Below are 14,888 nucleotides of genomic sequence, written 5' to 3'. Positions count from 1 at the left end.
GTCTGGTTTTCTAAGAGGCGATCATCCTCTCTCATTGTTACCTCTATATATTGATTAGAAAACTTTCCTGAATTTATTTGACAAACTCCAAGCCATCCAGCCCTTTTTACCATATAGGAGTCCCAGTTAATATGTGGGAAGTTAAAATCTCTGACAATCACAATTTTCTGTTTCTTGCATCATTCTGCTCTCTCTCTACAGATTTGGTCCTCCAATTTTCTCTGATTATTAGGCATCTATAATACAACCCTATCAATGTGGTCACACCTTTCGCATTCCTCACCTCCACCCATATGGCCTCTGTAGATGAGCCCTCTAGGTTGTCCTGTCTAAGCACAGTTATGATATTTTCCCTGACTAGCAATGCCCTTCTCATCCTTCCCCCTCTATCCTGTCTCAAAAAAGGAACCCTGGAACATTGAGCTGTTAGTCCTGCCCCTCCTGCAATCAAGTCTCACGAATAGCAATAATGATATGTGTTATTGAGAGAAATGGCTATAGGGGTGCCTTGCAATGACTACCTGTTCCCTTTCCCTCTCCTGACTGTCACCTCTCTACCTTTCTCCTGCCTCTTGGATGTGATTACATTCCTAAGACACCTGTCTATCACCCCCTCAACCTCCCAAATGATCCGGAGTGCATCCAATTCCAGCTCCAATTCCCTATTACCGTTTGTAAGGGGCTGTAACTGCATGCACCTCTCAGATGAAGTAGTCTGGAATATTGTTGGGTTCTCTGACTATCCACATTCTTCAGGAGGAACATGCTCTACTGTCTATGAAACAGAGGGAGAAAAAAATAAGTAAAACCTGCTTTTGATTGCCGCTCCGCTTATGCCTCTCACCTATTTAAACAGTCCTGCTCTCACACACTCTCGCTTCAATTCCTGTTCACTGGAAAATAAACTGAGCAGCATAATACTCACCTATTTAAACAGTCTTGGCCTTGCCCACTCTCACTCTACCTCTGGTTCACTGGAATATATAAAAGCAGAAGAGCCACTTGTCATTAAGCTACGCAGCAAAAGTGCTCCCACCCCAGTTGATCCTCACAAATATCCCTTCCTCACAAATATCCTGGGACTGGTGCACAATATGGGAGAGCTGCACTGCAGATTGATCAAGTAATGCCTGACAGTATACCCTACAATAAACTGGATTCTTTGATCAGTCACTGGGTACATCTTGCCTTCACAGCAAAACACACGACCTGAGGTGGCAATTCAGTGGAGTAAAGGCAGAGGCCCTTGATGTCCTCAGTGATACTTCCACATCCCATGAAATCTCATAGTAATTGATGAAATACGGGGAAGGAAACCTCTTGGTGATTGCCACCAATGTTCTCCCTCAGCCGATGAAATATTTTCGGCCCTCCAACAGAACACTGAAGAAGCACTGAAAATAGAAAGAAGGTACTTCAATGTCCATCAGCAAGAACAATACCATCTTTGAAGGACACAGGAACCAGACCAGGTTCACAGCAGGCAGTGAATGAACCAATGCAAGAGATAACCATACTTAACCTCTGTGATGTTTCTTTTATTACAATAAAAACACTTGGGTTCTTTTTAAAACAACTATATTTATTAACTAAGCAAACAGCATTAAAAACAGAACACACACATGCTGATCACATGGGAGGCATCCATCTTGAATCTCCTAAAGATGCAACAACCTTCGCAAGGTGCAACATTCCCCTGATGCTACACAATCTGTCTCTGACTCCTCCTGGTGGTAGGACTCTATCACTACATCCCCTTTCCTTGAGATGTTTAATCAAACATGATACATTAATACAGTACTCTTTCAATTTAAAGTTCAACACAAATGTTACATGAACATCAACAGCACAAACTTTTAAGTGTGCAGTTCTTTTTCTTTTATAGATTCAGTTTGTCAGGTGCTTTGACAACTCATGTGGATCTTCTTAACACAGGTGCTTGTGTCAGCTCTGCGGGTCCACTACTCTCTAGCATGGGTGGTGTTTCCTCTGTTTCTGTGCGGGCTAAATCCTTTGCATTTATCTGTTCCTGCAGTGTAGGCTCCTTCAATTCTTCCTCAGTATTTGACTCTACTCTTTTCTAACAGTTTAGTATTTTGGATTAACTTCTCCCAGAACAGTAGGCTTTTTGTCCCAAGTGTTCTGTTTTTAGTGCTGTTTACTTAGTTAATAAATCTAGTTGTTTTAAAAAGAACCCTCTTCTTTATTGTAATAAAATAAACATCACATAGTACCAGGAGTGGAAGAACCAGCCTTGAGTGGAAGAAACAGCCAAGTTCTGCTATGTACAGAAGTGAAATAAGAAAAAAAACCCACTGTGTGCATAGTGAGTAACAGTCGATATCAGCATAGAAAATATGGAGGGTTTAAAAGCTCCTATTGCTGTAAATTGGACTGGAAATATCAACCATGAGTGGAGGCTGTTTAAGCAAATGTTTATGTTTTACCTGTAAGCAATTGGAATCGATAGCCAACTGGATACATGGAAGATTGCAATGCTATTTACCGTGGCACTAGAGGTTTTCAACACATTTGGTTTTGCCGAGGCAGAGTAAATTTGACAAGGTTATCAATATGGTTTTACCTTTTCCCAATGCCAGATTGATTAAGGAGTTAGATATTCCATTTAATGAGATGGAAATTAAAGAGTCATTGCCATCTATGCTTAGGGGGAAAATCCCAAAGCAAGGATGGTCTTACCTCTGAATTTTATAAAGAAATCTTTGACTTATTGTTCCCTTCATTAATGAAAGTTGTGAAGCAGACTACCAAAATCGATTCTTTTCCGGCAAGTCTTCTTCATGATTTCATCAACTTCCACTCCTAAAATCCACTGTCATCTTCTTAGTTTTCCTAATGTTGAGTGCAAGATTGTTATGACACCACTGAACTAGCTAATCTATCTCCATTGATATTGCCCTGCACCCCTTACAGTAAGAGAAAGAGAAGCAAAAGAGATTGCATTTAGCATTGATTGTCTGTGGATTTGCTCCCACCACTCTCCTAACATCTGCAGCCGCACAGACTTCTGTTCGATGAATTGGCAACCCAAGCTTCATATCCAACTCTCTGATACAATCAGGATGCCTTCAGTGCCCAAGGCCCTTAATGGGAGCCCTTCTTGCCCTCAGCACCCTCTCAAATCTCGGTTCCAATATCTGGTTTCCATGATCTAGTCTCCAGAAGCCTGCATGGGTCCTTTGATGCATATCACCAACAGCCTGCAGCCTGTCTAGGTCCTTCAGCTGCTGAGCCCCTCACTGGTTCACAGTTGTGGTCACCATCCTGTAGGGTCATCTCCTATGCTTCTTCTTCTCAATGGGGGTTGTTCATCCCTGATTCTGATGCCCATACATTTCTGAGTCCTGATGGATTCCATTACAGGTACTGGGTGAAGCAAGGGACAAGATAGCTGGAATCTTGCTGAGATTTTTGTATTTACTTTGATTTGGATGAAAATGGAGATGGTCTGATGTTAGGTTTCCAGAAGGCATGAAAATTGTTAGAATTATGAATAGTTGAGGAAGGTTGCTAAAGGCTACAGCAGGATTTAGATCAGGTGGAAATATGGGTGGAAAATGACAGATGGAGTTAAATCTGGATAAATTTGATGCACTTTGGAAGGTCAAATGCAAGACGAAAGTATGTAGTGAGCACTGATGGATTATAGGGATATTGGGGTGCATTTCAAAAGCTCGCTGAGAGCAGGAACAGAAAGGATAGTAAAGAAGGTGCACAATGTATTTGTCTTCATTGGTCAGGGCACTGGGTATAAAAGTTTGGAAGTCATATTGGGCAACAGTATAAAAGAATGTTGGACCACATTTGGAGTAATGAATGTAGTTCTGGTTGCCAAACAATAGGAAAGGTGTGAAGGCTATGGAGATGTTGCTTAGGTTAGTTTGTGATGAGTAAAAGGAGAGGTTGGTTAAACTCTGAAGGGGAGACCTGATACAATTACATGAGTTGACGAGAGGCACTGATAAGATGCATAGTCATAGTCTTTATTACAGACTGGAAATATCAAATGCTAAAGGGCATAGCTTTATGGTGAAAGGGTTAAAAGAAATTTGCTTTTTACACAGAGAGCGGAAGATATCTGGAATAAAGGAGGAAGAAGCAGACATGACGGAAATGTTTAAGAGGTATTCAGACAGATACATGAACAGGCAGGGAATGGAGGGATATGGGCCATGCGCAGGGAGATGGAATGAGTTAGATTGGCATCAGGATGAGAGCAGTGAGATGGGCTGAAGACCCTGTCCTGTGCTATACAATTCTATGTTCTATGTCTGATCAGCTAAATTTACATTTTCCCAATGAAGGGCTTAGGCTTAAAACATTGGTCCTATATCTTTGCAATAAAAAGAACATTGAGTGACTGCTGAGTTTCTCCAGCACATTAGTGCATTAAACTACAATCTGCAGACTTTCCTGTTAAATTCAATACCTGTGTTTGGGGAGGAAGCAATCCAAGAGCTTGAATTACTCTTTGAAAACTGAATAGAACAGGGTGATTTAATTTAGTTTAAAGTGGAAGTGAAATAAAAATGTAATTAAAATTATAGTTGGCAGTATGTTCAGGAGCAATGAAAGGTATTGCTTTAATGACATCTATGAACAAAAAGTATGAGTAAGATGTGATGAATGGACATGTTCCATTTATCTTTGGTTCACATAATATTGTGTTTCAACTTGAAATTTTATAAGAGGGAACAAACTGTTCCAAGCTTTTGGCAATCAACAGAGTGTGTCACCTACAACCACTTTGACATCCCTTCAACTAATCAGACATGTTAACAAACAAAATTTAATTACAACAGCTTTCGATGAAAACTGAATATATTTTTGAGTCTTATATTTACACTAAGAACAAGGTGTTTTTGTGATTTGTGGTCATGTTTATGAGAAGTTGATGAAAGGGTAAATAAAGAAGTGAGAGGCAGATGTGCCTGTGGTAACGCTCTGAGTATAATTGCTCTGGGGAGGGAAATGCAAGTAAGGTTATTGATGTCCATTCAAAGTTCAAGGTTCAATGTTCCTTTTATTATCTGGTAATAATACATTAAAAACATAGCATACATTATATACTTTAACTTTTGCCTGCTGTAAGGCAGACAGAGTTGCTATTAGTATTTCCCGGTTCCCTTTACATTAAGAAAGAAAGACTTCTGGGACTAATTGATAGTGCTTCAGGGTGTTGGTACCTTGAACCAGTCTGTTCTCCCCTGTAGTCTACAATCCTTCATGGCTGCTGTTGAACACAGACACCGCCATCATGAGCACAGACCTTGTTGTTGCAGGATTTATTTTCATAGGCCTCCTTTAATAGGCCATTTAAAGCCCATACGGAGCTGCCGGCATTAGGAACTAAGCAGTTGAAAACTTTGGAGCAGCACTGTGCTTCTCTCTCCCACCTTCCAAGTTCACCCCAGCAGCAGTGCTACTTTACAGCAACTCTGACAGCACACGTTTTGTTCATGGGAAATAAGTTAATGCCTGCAAATCAGTATGAAAAGACGCCAGTTTGGCTTCATGTTGTAAATCTTCCTCTGGGAAGGTGCCTGCATCATCAGGGTATGATTCCCTAGAATTTTCAAGGAGTTCAGTAAAGAGACAGGCAGAGCTTTTGTTGATTAAAAAGCAGCAAAAGAATCAAAACTGCTTGAGTGGATCATGAGAGGATATATTTTTTATCAGTTTAGCCTTATCTGTGTTGAGTTTTAGGAGGCAGGCTTCAAGAAGAGGTGATGGACGTGGAGACGACAGAGTGAGGTTCCTGGACTATTTTCAAAGGATAAGGGTTATCCTTATCTTTATAGGGGAAATAACAATAATCTGCACTTGTTCTTCCTTGAAGGGAAAAGATTAAGGAGAGATTAACAGGTGTTCGAATTTTTTTATAGAATCTTGATGGACTGCTTTGCTTTACATTGGCCCCTAATCAAAGGACATTCAGACAGATCTTGCCAGATATTGCTGGTCGTAGTTTATGTTTCTGAAGGGACCTACAAGCAATCAGCTTTCTGAATTGAAGCCCTGGGGATATGTGTGCAGACACTGTGATTTGGGGGCTGGCAGTGACAATAGTCCATTGAGGGACTTGTCAAAGTGTTCCCTAGCAGATCTCTAGCTTGCTTGGATTCCTCGAAATTGCATGAGGAAAACATCTCTGTAACCTAGTACAAGGTCAGGCTTGAGTCTGAAGTTAATGATTTCAAAATCATTCTATGTTGTCTAGGAAAAACAGAACTGTGCCAGAACTGCAAGTAATCTAATACAAGTTAAATGACTTTCATGTATCTTCTTTGCTTTGCAATTTTATCTCTGCAGGAATAATCTTTAGTGTTGTTTTGTGGCTCATTTTCCAATTATAATGATTCGTGTGCCTGTAGTTCTAATATGTGGATCAGAAATATACACAGGACACCAAAGCTTCGGCAGAACATTGTGATTCTGAATTAATCTATATAATTATCTATATTTTACTTTTAAATTAGGTAATACAGGTAGTGTTTCATTTAAAATATTATCAGGTAGCAAGATAATATTTTGAAATGAAAAACAAAATGCCCTAAAATTGTTGTGACATCAACAACTAAATACATCGTTATGATACTGAAATTACAAACATTTAGGGCTAAGGTGTTTCTGTTTATTTTCTTGATGATGTTCTGAAGTCATCACAGGCACTACATAAATGAAAATCCTTCTTTCCTTCCTTTTCCCCCTTTACTTTCTTCCCGACAAGGCATTCATCGTACTGTTGCCCTGGAAAAGCAAGGTGACCTACTTCAACAATTATCAGCTCATGGCACTTATGTCTACCGTGATGAAGTACTTTGACAGATTGATTAAGGAACAAATCAACTCCTGTCTCATGAAGGACCTGGGCAAACTTAAATTTGCCAACTGTCACATGTCAACAGAGGTTGGCGTTTCGCTGGATCTCCACTCTGCATCAGATCACCTGGTCCACGAGTTCCCAGTGTGTGCAGTATCTAGTGCCTCCAAGGGATGTTTATTTAAAAGCTGGATTGATCTGCATTTAGTTTTGACTTTCAGAAGGAACTCAACACTGTAAATAGTGACAGTGAGGTTATTGTGGAAACTGTATACATTGCATAAGGCACATGCAAAACTCATAACTCATTGAGTATAAAAAAGCCACTGCAATTTTTCCTGGAATGTATAAAATACATGAAAACTTAAGAGATTCTGTAAGAATGCATTAACAACAAACTTAGTTTGAAGGTGTTAAGATGTTTTAAGATACATTAAATATTTGGAAGGGGGACTGAATGTACCATATCTACCATATACTTCAACATATAAGTCGAATTGTGAAACCCAAAAAAAATTCTCAAAAAATGGGGGCAGCTTATATGCCAGATATACTTTTGGGACCTTAAATTCAGCTCAAAATCTAATCCGCCCTGATTTGGCGTATAAGTCAACGCTTGAAAAACAGATTTGGTGTATAAGTTGAAAAAAAAAATTAAAAAAAAAACGCCGACTGTGACAGATTTTCATTGAGATTTTTATTGAAAACAACAACACAATTAATACTCTTCAAAATCGCTATCATTGTTGGAAAACAACAGCACATTTTGACCCCTTCAAAATCACTCTCGCTATCATTGTCTGAGACAAAGATTATAGCAAGCACATCCATACTCTCACGGTTTAAACAGTCATCATATGGGTCCCAATCTGTATCTGATGAGTCAGTTTCAGCTTTGTCGTCAGTGTCCCACAATAAATCATCTTCTATGCCATCAATTACACCTAGAGAGACTGCGCTTTTTAAACAATTTTATTGGTCTCTGCTTTAACTTTGTCCCATGCTTTGATCATGAAGTTACACAGCACATCAAGTGCAACTCATTGTCCCACCTTTCGTAAATGACTTTTCTGCACTTGATATCCATGTATTCCATTCCTTGTACACATGGTCTTTGAATGGCTTGTTCAAGCAGACATCGAGAGGTTAAAGCACCTGGGATGACCACCATACAAGTATTATGTCATGCTACTTTTATGTCAATCTACTTTTAGTGTTCTCAATTAAGTGGCTACAAAACATATCCCAGACCTGCAAACTCCATTCATTGTGTAAACCACCTGGCAGCCTGTTCCTTTCATCTATCCATCCTTTTTCATGAAAATTACAAAAATACCTGCAGGGAATTTAATTTCAGTTTAATTTTGTGTTTTAAGATTACCGTGGGTCATAACTTTGTCTCATCAGCCATAACACCAAGATAAACTTGGTCCTTTTGTGGCCTGTACTGGTTTGCATGATTTTAACACCATTCCATTCCACTGTTCTATTACTTATCATGTTGAAATTCATGGGGATTTTGTCTACGTTTTCAATATTTGCCAATACAAACTGGTGTTTCTGCCGGTTCCATATAATAAACTGGTGAAAACTTACAACTTTTTGATCAAGATCTTTTGGTAATTTCTATGCAATTTTAGTTTTTTTGTCATAATATCAGACATTTCCTGTTCAAGAAATGATTGCACCAGCTGACTGTAGCCTCAAAATCATCACTGAGGTCTGGGTGCGACTTGGCCCACTGCAATGCAAATGTTCTTATTTTATTTCGGGTGACTATGTAGCAATCTTGCCCCTGGTCACATATCCATTCTGCAACATAATTTTCCAACTCTGGCCAACGAGTGATTCCTTTTCTCAAAGAACATTGCCTGCTTGGTATTTTTCTTAAAGTCTCTTCTTTCTTCCTCCAATCTCTTACCAACTTCTTATGCACATTAAATTATCTCGCAGCAGCGCAGCATTTGTTTTCTTGGCCATTTCTATTACTTTCATATTTTCGTTGTGTACTGCACTGTCGATGGAACATCCATGATAGCAATCAACTCCAGCTAACATCCAGCTGATCAATCCATGTGATCTATGGGGAGTCGACGTATACGCTGGTCAATGGAGCACATCAGGCAGCCAGAAAATTGGGGTTGACCTATATGCTGGATATACCATAAAATCGTTAAAATGAGGCTGAGAAAGGGGGGCTGACTTATACACTGAAATATACAATAAGTTTGCTGACGACACTAAATTGAGTGGAAAAGCAAATTGTACAGAGAACATGGAGAGCCTGCGGAGAGATAAAAGTTAGTTAACGCAGTGGTCAGGGTTCTGACAGATGGTGCACGTCAAAGATCATCCACTTGGGAAGGAAGAATAGTAGATCAGATTATTATTTAAATTTTGAAAGATTGTTGTTGGTACTTGAGAGTGCATGAATTGCAAGAGTTAATCAATTTGGCAAATTAGATGCTTGCCTTCAATAGTGTTTTTTAGACAGCAATGTTGGAAAATTTTGCAAAAAATTAACATAAATTAACATAATTACTCATCTGGTGGTTATTTACACTGCACCTCTTTAAGTTCCTGTACGCATTAGTCTTGGTGCTTTTGCGTGGAGCAACGTGACCTGAGTCATCAGCTGGATGTTGAATTCATGAGGTGAGTTTTGCGGGGCAATTTAGATTGCAAGCTTCCCCTGAAAAGTTGTAGGGGTACTGCAGGATAAGTTGTGGTGCAGGAATTGACTAAAAATTCCTGAACTTTCCTTTTTAGACTGCCCGTGCAATGGCAAATTTCATTGATTATGCCATTACATGCTTGCAATCTAAAAATCCTAATTATTGAAGGGTTGATTTAAGAGCAGGGAGGTTCTGCTGCAGCAATACAGAGTGCTAGTGAGACTGCACCTGGAGTACTGTGTGCAGCTCTGGTTTACTCATTTGTGAAAGGATATAGTGGCCCTGAAATTGGTACAGAGGAGGCTCACCAGTTAGATTCTGGAGATGAGGGGGATTAGCTTATGAAGAGAGATTGAGTTGCTTGATACTATATTCACTAAAATTCAGAAGAATGAGAAGGGATCTGATAGAAACATACAAAATTATGAAAGGGGAAGATAAGGTAGAGGAAGGAAAATTGTTTCCAATTTGATGAGAATAGAACTAAGGGACAGAGGCTCAAGATTCGATGGGGTAGATTTATGACAGAGATGAGGAGGAACTGCTTTTCCCAGAGAGTGGTGAATCTATGGAATGTTCTGCCCCTTAAATATATTTAAGACACAATTAGATAGTTTTTTTTTCACAGGAGGGGATTTAAGGGTTCTGGAGAAAAGGCAAGCTATGGTCTCATTAAATGTTGCAGAAGTCTTGATGGGCCTGATGACCTGCTCCTATTTCAATTTCTTGTGTCAAAATCAGAGAAAAAAAAGACTTTAAAGATCTCGATACCAAACAATTTTCTTGCTCCCATGTATATCTACTGTAATTTTGACGGAATTAAACTTCATTCGATGGTCAACCCTTTTCCTCACCTTCCCATTCCCAAAACTCTCTTCTCACTTTAAACTTTATGTTAAAACAAAAAAAAATTATTTCATAATCAAAATGATTTGAGAACAAATGTTCTGATTTGCTGAGATTTAACAACGTGATTTCAATGAAACTTAATTCATCTTCATTTTTAAACAGATTGTTTACACCTTGTGCTTGATTCCTCCTTTTAAGACACAGTTTTGCTGGAGCCTGTCGCCTTGGTTACACTGCAATACACAAGGAACCGCGAGTGTATCTCTGACCTTCTACTCTAGTCAACTTTCAGCTAGCTTCATTTGTTGTTCCTACTTTGAAATTGTATCTTTTACAGAAGGTCATGTTAAATGGAATTCAATATCTTCATCTTTCACAAATTATAATTTACCTCCGATATTGTTTGTCTCTCCCTCTGTAACCAAGAATCAGAGTGAAGGTCTTTTGCAGCCCTCAAAGGTGCACAGGAGTAAAATGGATTTGAAATGAATTAGTCCTTATTCTGTGAATTCCAGGAAAGTTGAATGCAGTAATCATGAGGCTGAATAATGAACAGGAAGTATTAAGATTACAATAACTGGATGTTTTACTGATGCTGTTTGATCATGTTGACGGCGAGAAGAAACGTCCACCTGTGGAGAATTTAAGAGAATCACAACTAAATTCCATGGGGTTTCCAGAGAAATGTTGTCCCCAGAGTGATTTTCCACCACAAAGTTCAACTGAGGCAAATTACTTGAACAATTTGAATGGCAAGTGAATAAGCCCTGGAGACCAAAGAAATGGAAGGTTATACTGACAAGGTGAGATCAAAAGAGGTAGGAGGAGGTTTGCGTGGAGCAAAAAAACAGTCATTTCTTTGTAGAGAAAGATTAACCTGATGAGAATTGTATTTAGTCATTCTTGAAAGCAGTCACAGGGCTTGGAACATGCAGTTAACACATAGCCATTGATTGCAATGCCAAGTTTGTGTTGCCTGCTCATTAACATTAACATTCTAGATTGTGTTCCTTGGCCTGATATTGAAAAATCTTGCCAACAATCATGCTTACATCAATTTTACTGATTATTCTGGTTAAAACTAGCCAATGTCCCTTAAAGGTGAAGTGTGTTGTTGTGAGGGCAGGCACTGGCCATCATTGTCTATCTCTATATGGGTCTGAGCAAATGCAGTGAGAAGTGGCATGGCAAAGAGGAGTATTAAATGAGAAGTCTGGAGAGTTGGGAGAACTGGAACAATACACATCAACGTGCCAGAGAAATTCAGCAGATCATGTAGTATTCAGAGAAAACAATAGGCATTTGATACTTCATCCTGAGCCCTTCTTCAGGAATGGGAAGATCTGGCAAATGCCCAAACAGGCAAAAGAGCAGGTTTTTCCTTGAACTTTGGCATTCCTGATGAAGAGCTCAGGCCAAAAATGTCGACTGCTCATTGATTTCCATGGATGTTGTCTGACCTGCTGGGCTCCTCCACCATTTTGCTGGGAATTGATGACAAAAGATGAAAACTGGCTGCAAGGATGTTTGGTACCCTACTAAAAGCTGAGTTGCAGTGGGGGGTAAGGTTTGGGAGATGCTTGACATTCATGGTGAGCTGAGATCTCTTTCCAATGTATGGTTTAAGCACAAGAGGCTTAAGCAGCCAACAGAGTCAACAGAGGCACCAATTCCCATCGATTGGAATCTACATTGTTTATTTATTCTTTCAAAGGATATCACTGACATTTGTGACCCATCTTTAAGTTCAGGACTCAGGAGATAGTTAACTATCAACCACATTGGTAACTTGGATGTATATTTAGACAGGAGAGGAATTTCCTTCTCTGCTTTTACCATAAGCTGCTATTTTCTTGAGAGCAAGAATTTCAGGATCACGAATGATGAGAAATATCACCAAAATAACCAGATAGATTTTGTGGAGGGGCAGCATCCACCACCGGGCAGCACTGCTCTGCTCCTGTTTGGAGGACACACTACCTGCTAATCAAGTCAAAGATTCACCCTAAGCCATCAAGGTGACCCTTACTATTGGCCCATCTAAATCATCAGGTGCTGTAGTCCAGGCAGCCTGCCCAGACTCAGCCCTGACCTTCATGCAATTGGCCCAGGTGAATCACCTCAGTTTACCCTTGCTGAGCCCCTGCACTTGGCTTCGAGCCATTGGCCACAGCAACCAATGGGGCCTACACTGACACATGATTGGCCCCCAGTTTTGCCTCCAGAACTATAAAGGTCCATGTGCCCCTTTGTTCTGCCTCTTTGGACTGGGTTTGGGTGAGTCTTGAGGCCAAGTAGCAGGAGCCATGTCCGTACCAGTCAAGGGGTGGGGGCACGTAATATCACCTTGATCTTGATTGTTGAATGTGTATGCTCTTGTAATTTCCCAAATTTCTGTCGGTTTCCCCCTCATCATTCGAAGTGTATATTTACCTTCTGTGTATTGTGTGTGTGTGTGTGTGTGTGTGTGTGTGTGTGTGTGTGTGTGTGTGTGTGTGTGTGTGTGTGTGTGTGTGTGTGTGTGTGTGTGTGTGTGTGTGTGTGTAGAAGTTTGCTTAGCCAATCGACCCTGCTGTCTCATTTCCATCCCTGAAATAAACGTGTGCTTTGTTCCTGCACTTTGATCTGGTTCTTAACCTGTGGGACCCACATGAACCTGAACAACATAGGTTGACTCGAGGAGCAGGACAGAGGTTGGGTGCCCTGTGGCTCATGACTCACATCTTGACTTTCAAGGTGGAAAGTTGAGAGCGGGCTGGAATATGTCCTGTTTGCTTGGATGAATGCAGCCCTCGTGGCACAAACTAAACAATATTCAGAAGATCACATACCTTAATGAAGGGTCCAGGTCCAAAACATTGGTTACTCCACCTTCTCAAGGGCAATTAGGAATGGGTAATAAATGCTGGCCTTGATGGAGTGAGTTATAGAAGAAGGTGGATTATTCCACACTTCCAAGAGGGAAATCATCCTGGGTGGGAGCAAACATTGCAAAACCAAGGTATCTTCAACACCTGAATTTTTAAATGTCTTTCCAATGGAATTGTGAGATTCACTTCATACCAAACCCTCTTTTATTGGAACAATTCGATGCAGATTACAATGAAGGATCAGTTAAAACAGAAACATGCTGGAGAAAATCAGCTAGACACCTAGCATTTATAGGAAGTAAAAATATATAACCGGCATTGCAAGCCTGAAGCCTTCTTCAAAGTACCAGCAAAAAGCAGACAGGCACCTGAAGTAAAAGGCTGGGGGAGGAGAGAAGAAAAGACAGTGGGAGGGGAACAGGCCAACAGGCCAACAGGCAAAAGGCCATAAATGGATATGAATAGGAGGCAGGAGAGGAAAGCTGAGAATTGATCAGAGGAAGGGGGGTGGCTCTGTGAATGTAGAGTTGGCTGAAAGAAGACAGAAAGAAAGCGAGAGAGAGTGAGAGACAGAGCTAGAGGAAAAGAGACAATAGGGATAGGGAAAGGGGAGAGACAAGGCAGCTAACAGAAATGGGGATGGGGCATGGCTAATGGAAACTGGAGGTCGATGTTAATGCCATCTGGGTTAGCGGGTGCCCAGACAGAATATGAAGTGTTGTTTCTGCAATTTATGGGTGGTCTCACTCTGGAAGTGCATGAGACCGTGAACAGGCATGTCCCTGCATATTCACTTGGAAAGACTGTTTGGGACTCCAAATAATAGTGACGGAGGAGATCTGGGCTCAAGTATAGCATTTCTTGCAATCTCATGGGTAGGTATCAAAGGGGCGATTCATGGGAAGGGAGGAGTGGGTGAAAGAGTCACAGAAGGAGTGGCCCCGATGGAAGGTGGAGAGGTGGAGGAGAGGGGAAAATGTGTCTGGTGGTGGGATTATGTAGCTGGTGGCAAAGTGGAACCATGTAGCAGGTGGCAGAGGATTATATGTTGGATGCAGAGGCTATTGGGCTGGCAAATGAGAAAAAGGGGATCCATGTCCTTGTTGTGCATGGGGGAGGAAGGGGCCAGGGCAGATGTGTGGGTAATGGAGGATATGTGGATGAGGGCTGAGTTGATGGCAGTAGAGGGGAAGCCACATTTTTTGAAGAAGGACAACATCTTGGATGATCTTGCATGGATGACCTCGTCCTGGGAGCAGATTAGAAAGGAATGAAGTCCTTACTGGGTCAGGGTGTGAAAAGGTGCAATTGGAGAATTGGTGGATTTGTAGAAAACATCTGTCAAGTTTGCCTCCTGAAATGGAGACAGAGAGATCGAGAAGCAAGAGGACCACAACCTCAGCCACAATGAAACACAGACATACACATTTACAAATGAACTAACGATTTCCTCTCTCATATTCAAGAATTTGATGCAAGATGAAGCTCACTGATGGGACCCAAAATAACTGTTATTTCTTGACCCTATCTGCTTTCATCTATGCATTTGCTGGTGCACTTACTCTCCATTAAAACTCCACTCGCATGTCTCACCACTGCTTTCTGAAGTGCTTAAGTGATTGTCTGTCGATTGTGCTTGCTTCCATTTTG

At 40.7% G+C, this 14,888-nt stretch overlaps 1 long non-coding RNA gene across 1 annotated transcript; it reads right to left on the bottom strand.

Annotated features, from left to right (window-relative positions):
- Positions 1–676: 676 nt before the first annotated feature.
- Positions 677–14,832, bottom strand: LOC138762712 (uncharacterized). The gene is made up of 4 exons (XR_011357073.1): positions 14,801–14,832; positions 10,760–11,000; positions 926–974; positions 677–775 (listed from the first exon to the last, which is right to left on the bottom strand). It is a non-coding gene; the product is annotated as an uncharacterized lncRNA (long non-coding RNA).
- Between the last annotated feature and the right edge of the window lie 56 nt (positions 14,833–14,888).

The sequence above is a fragment of the Narcine bancroftii genome, chromosome 5, assembly GCF_036971445.1.
Source record: "Narcine bancroftii isolate sNarBan1 chromosome 5, sNarBan1.hap1, whole genome shotgun sequence".
Lineage (NCBI taxonomy): Eukaryota > Metazoa > Chordata > Chondrichthyes > Torpediniformes > Narcinidae > Narcine > Narcine bancroftii.
Note: the sequence above shows the minus strand (reverse complement) of the source record. Positions and strands in the feature narration are given on the sequence as shown.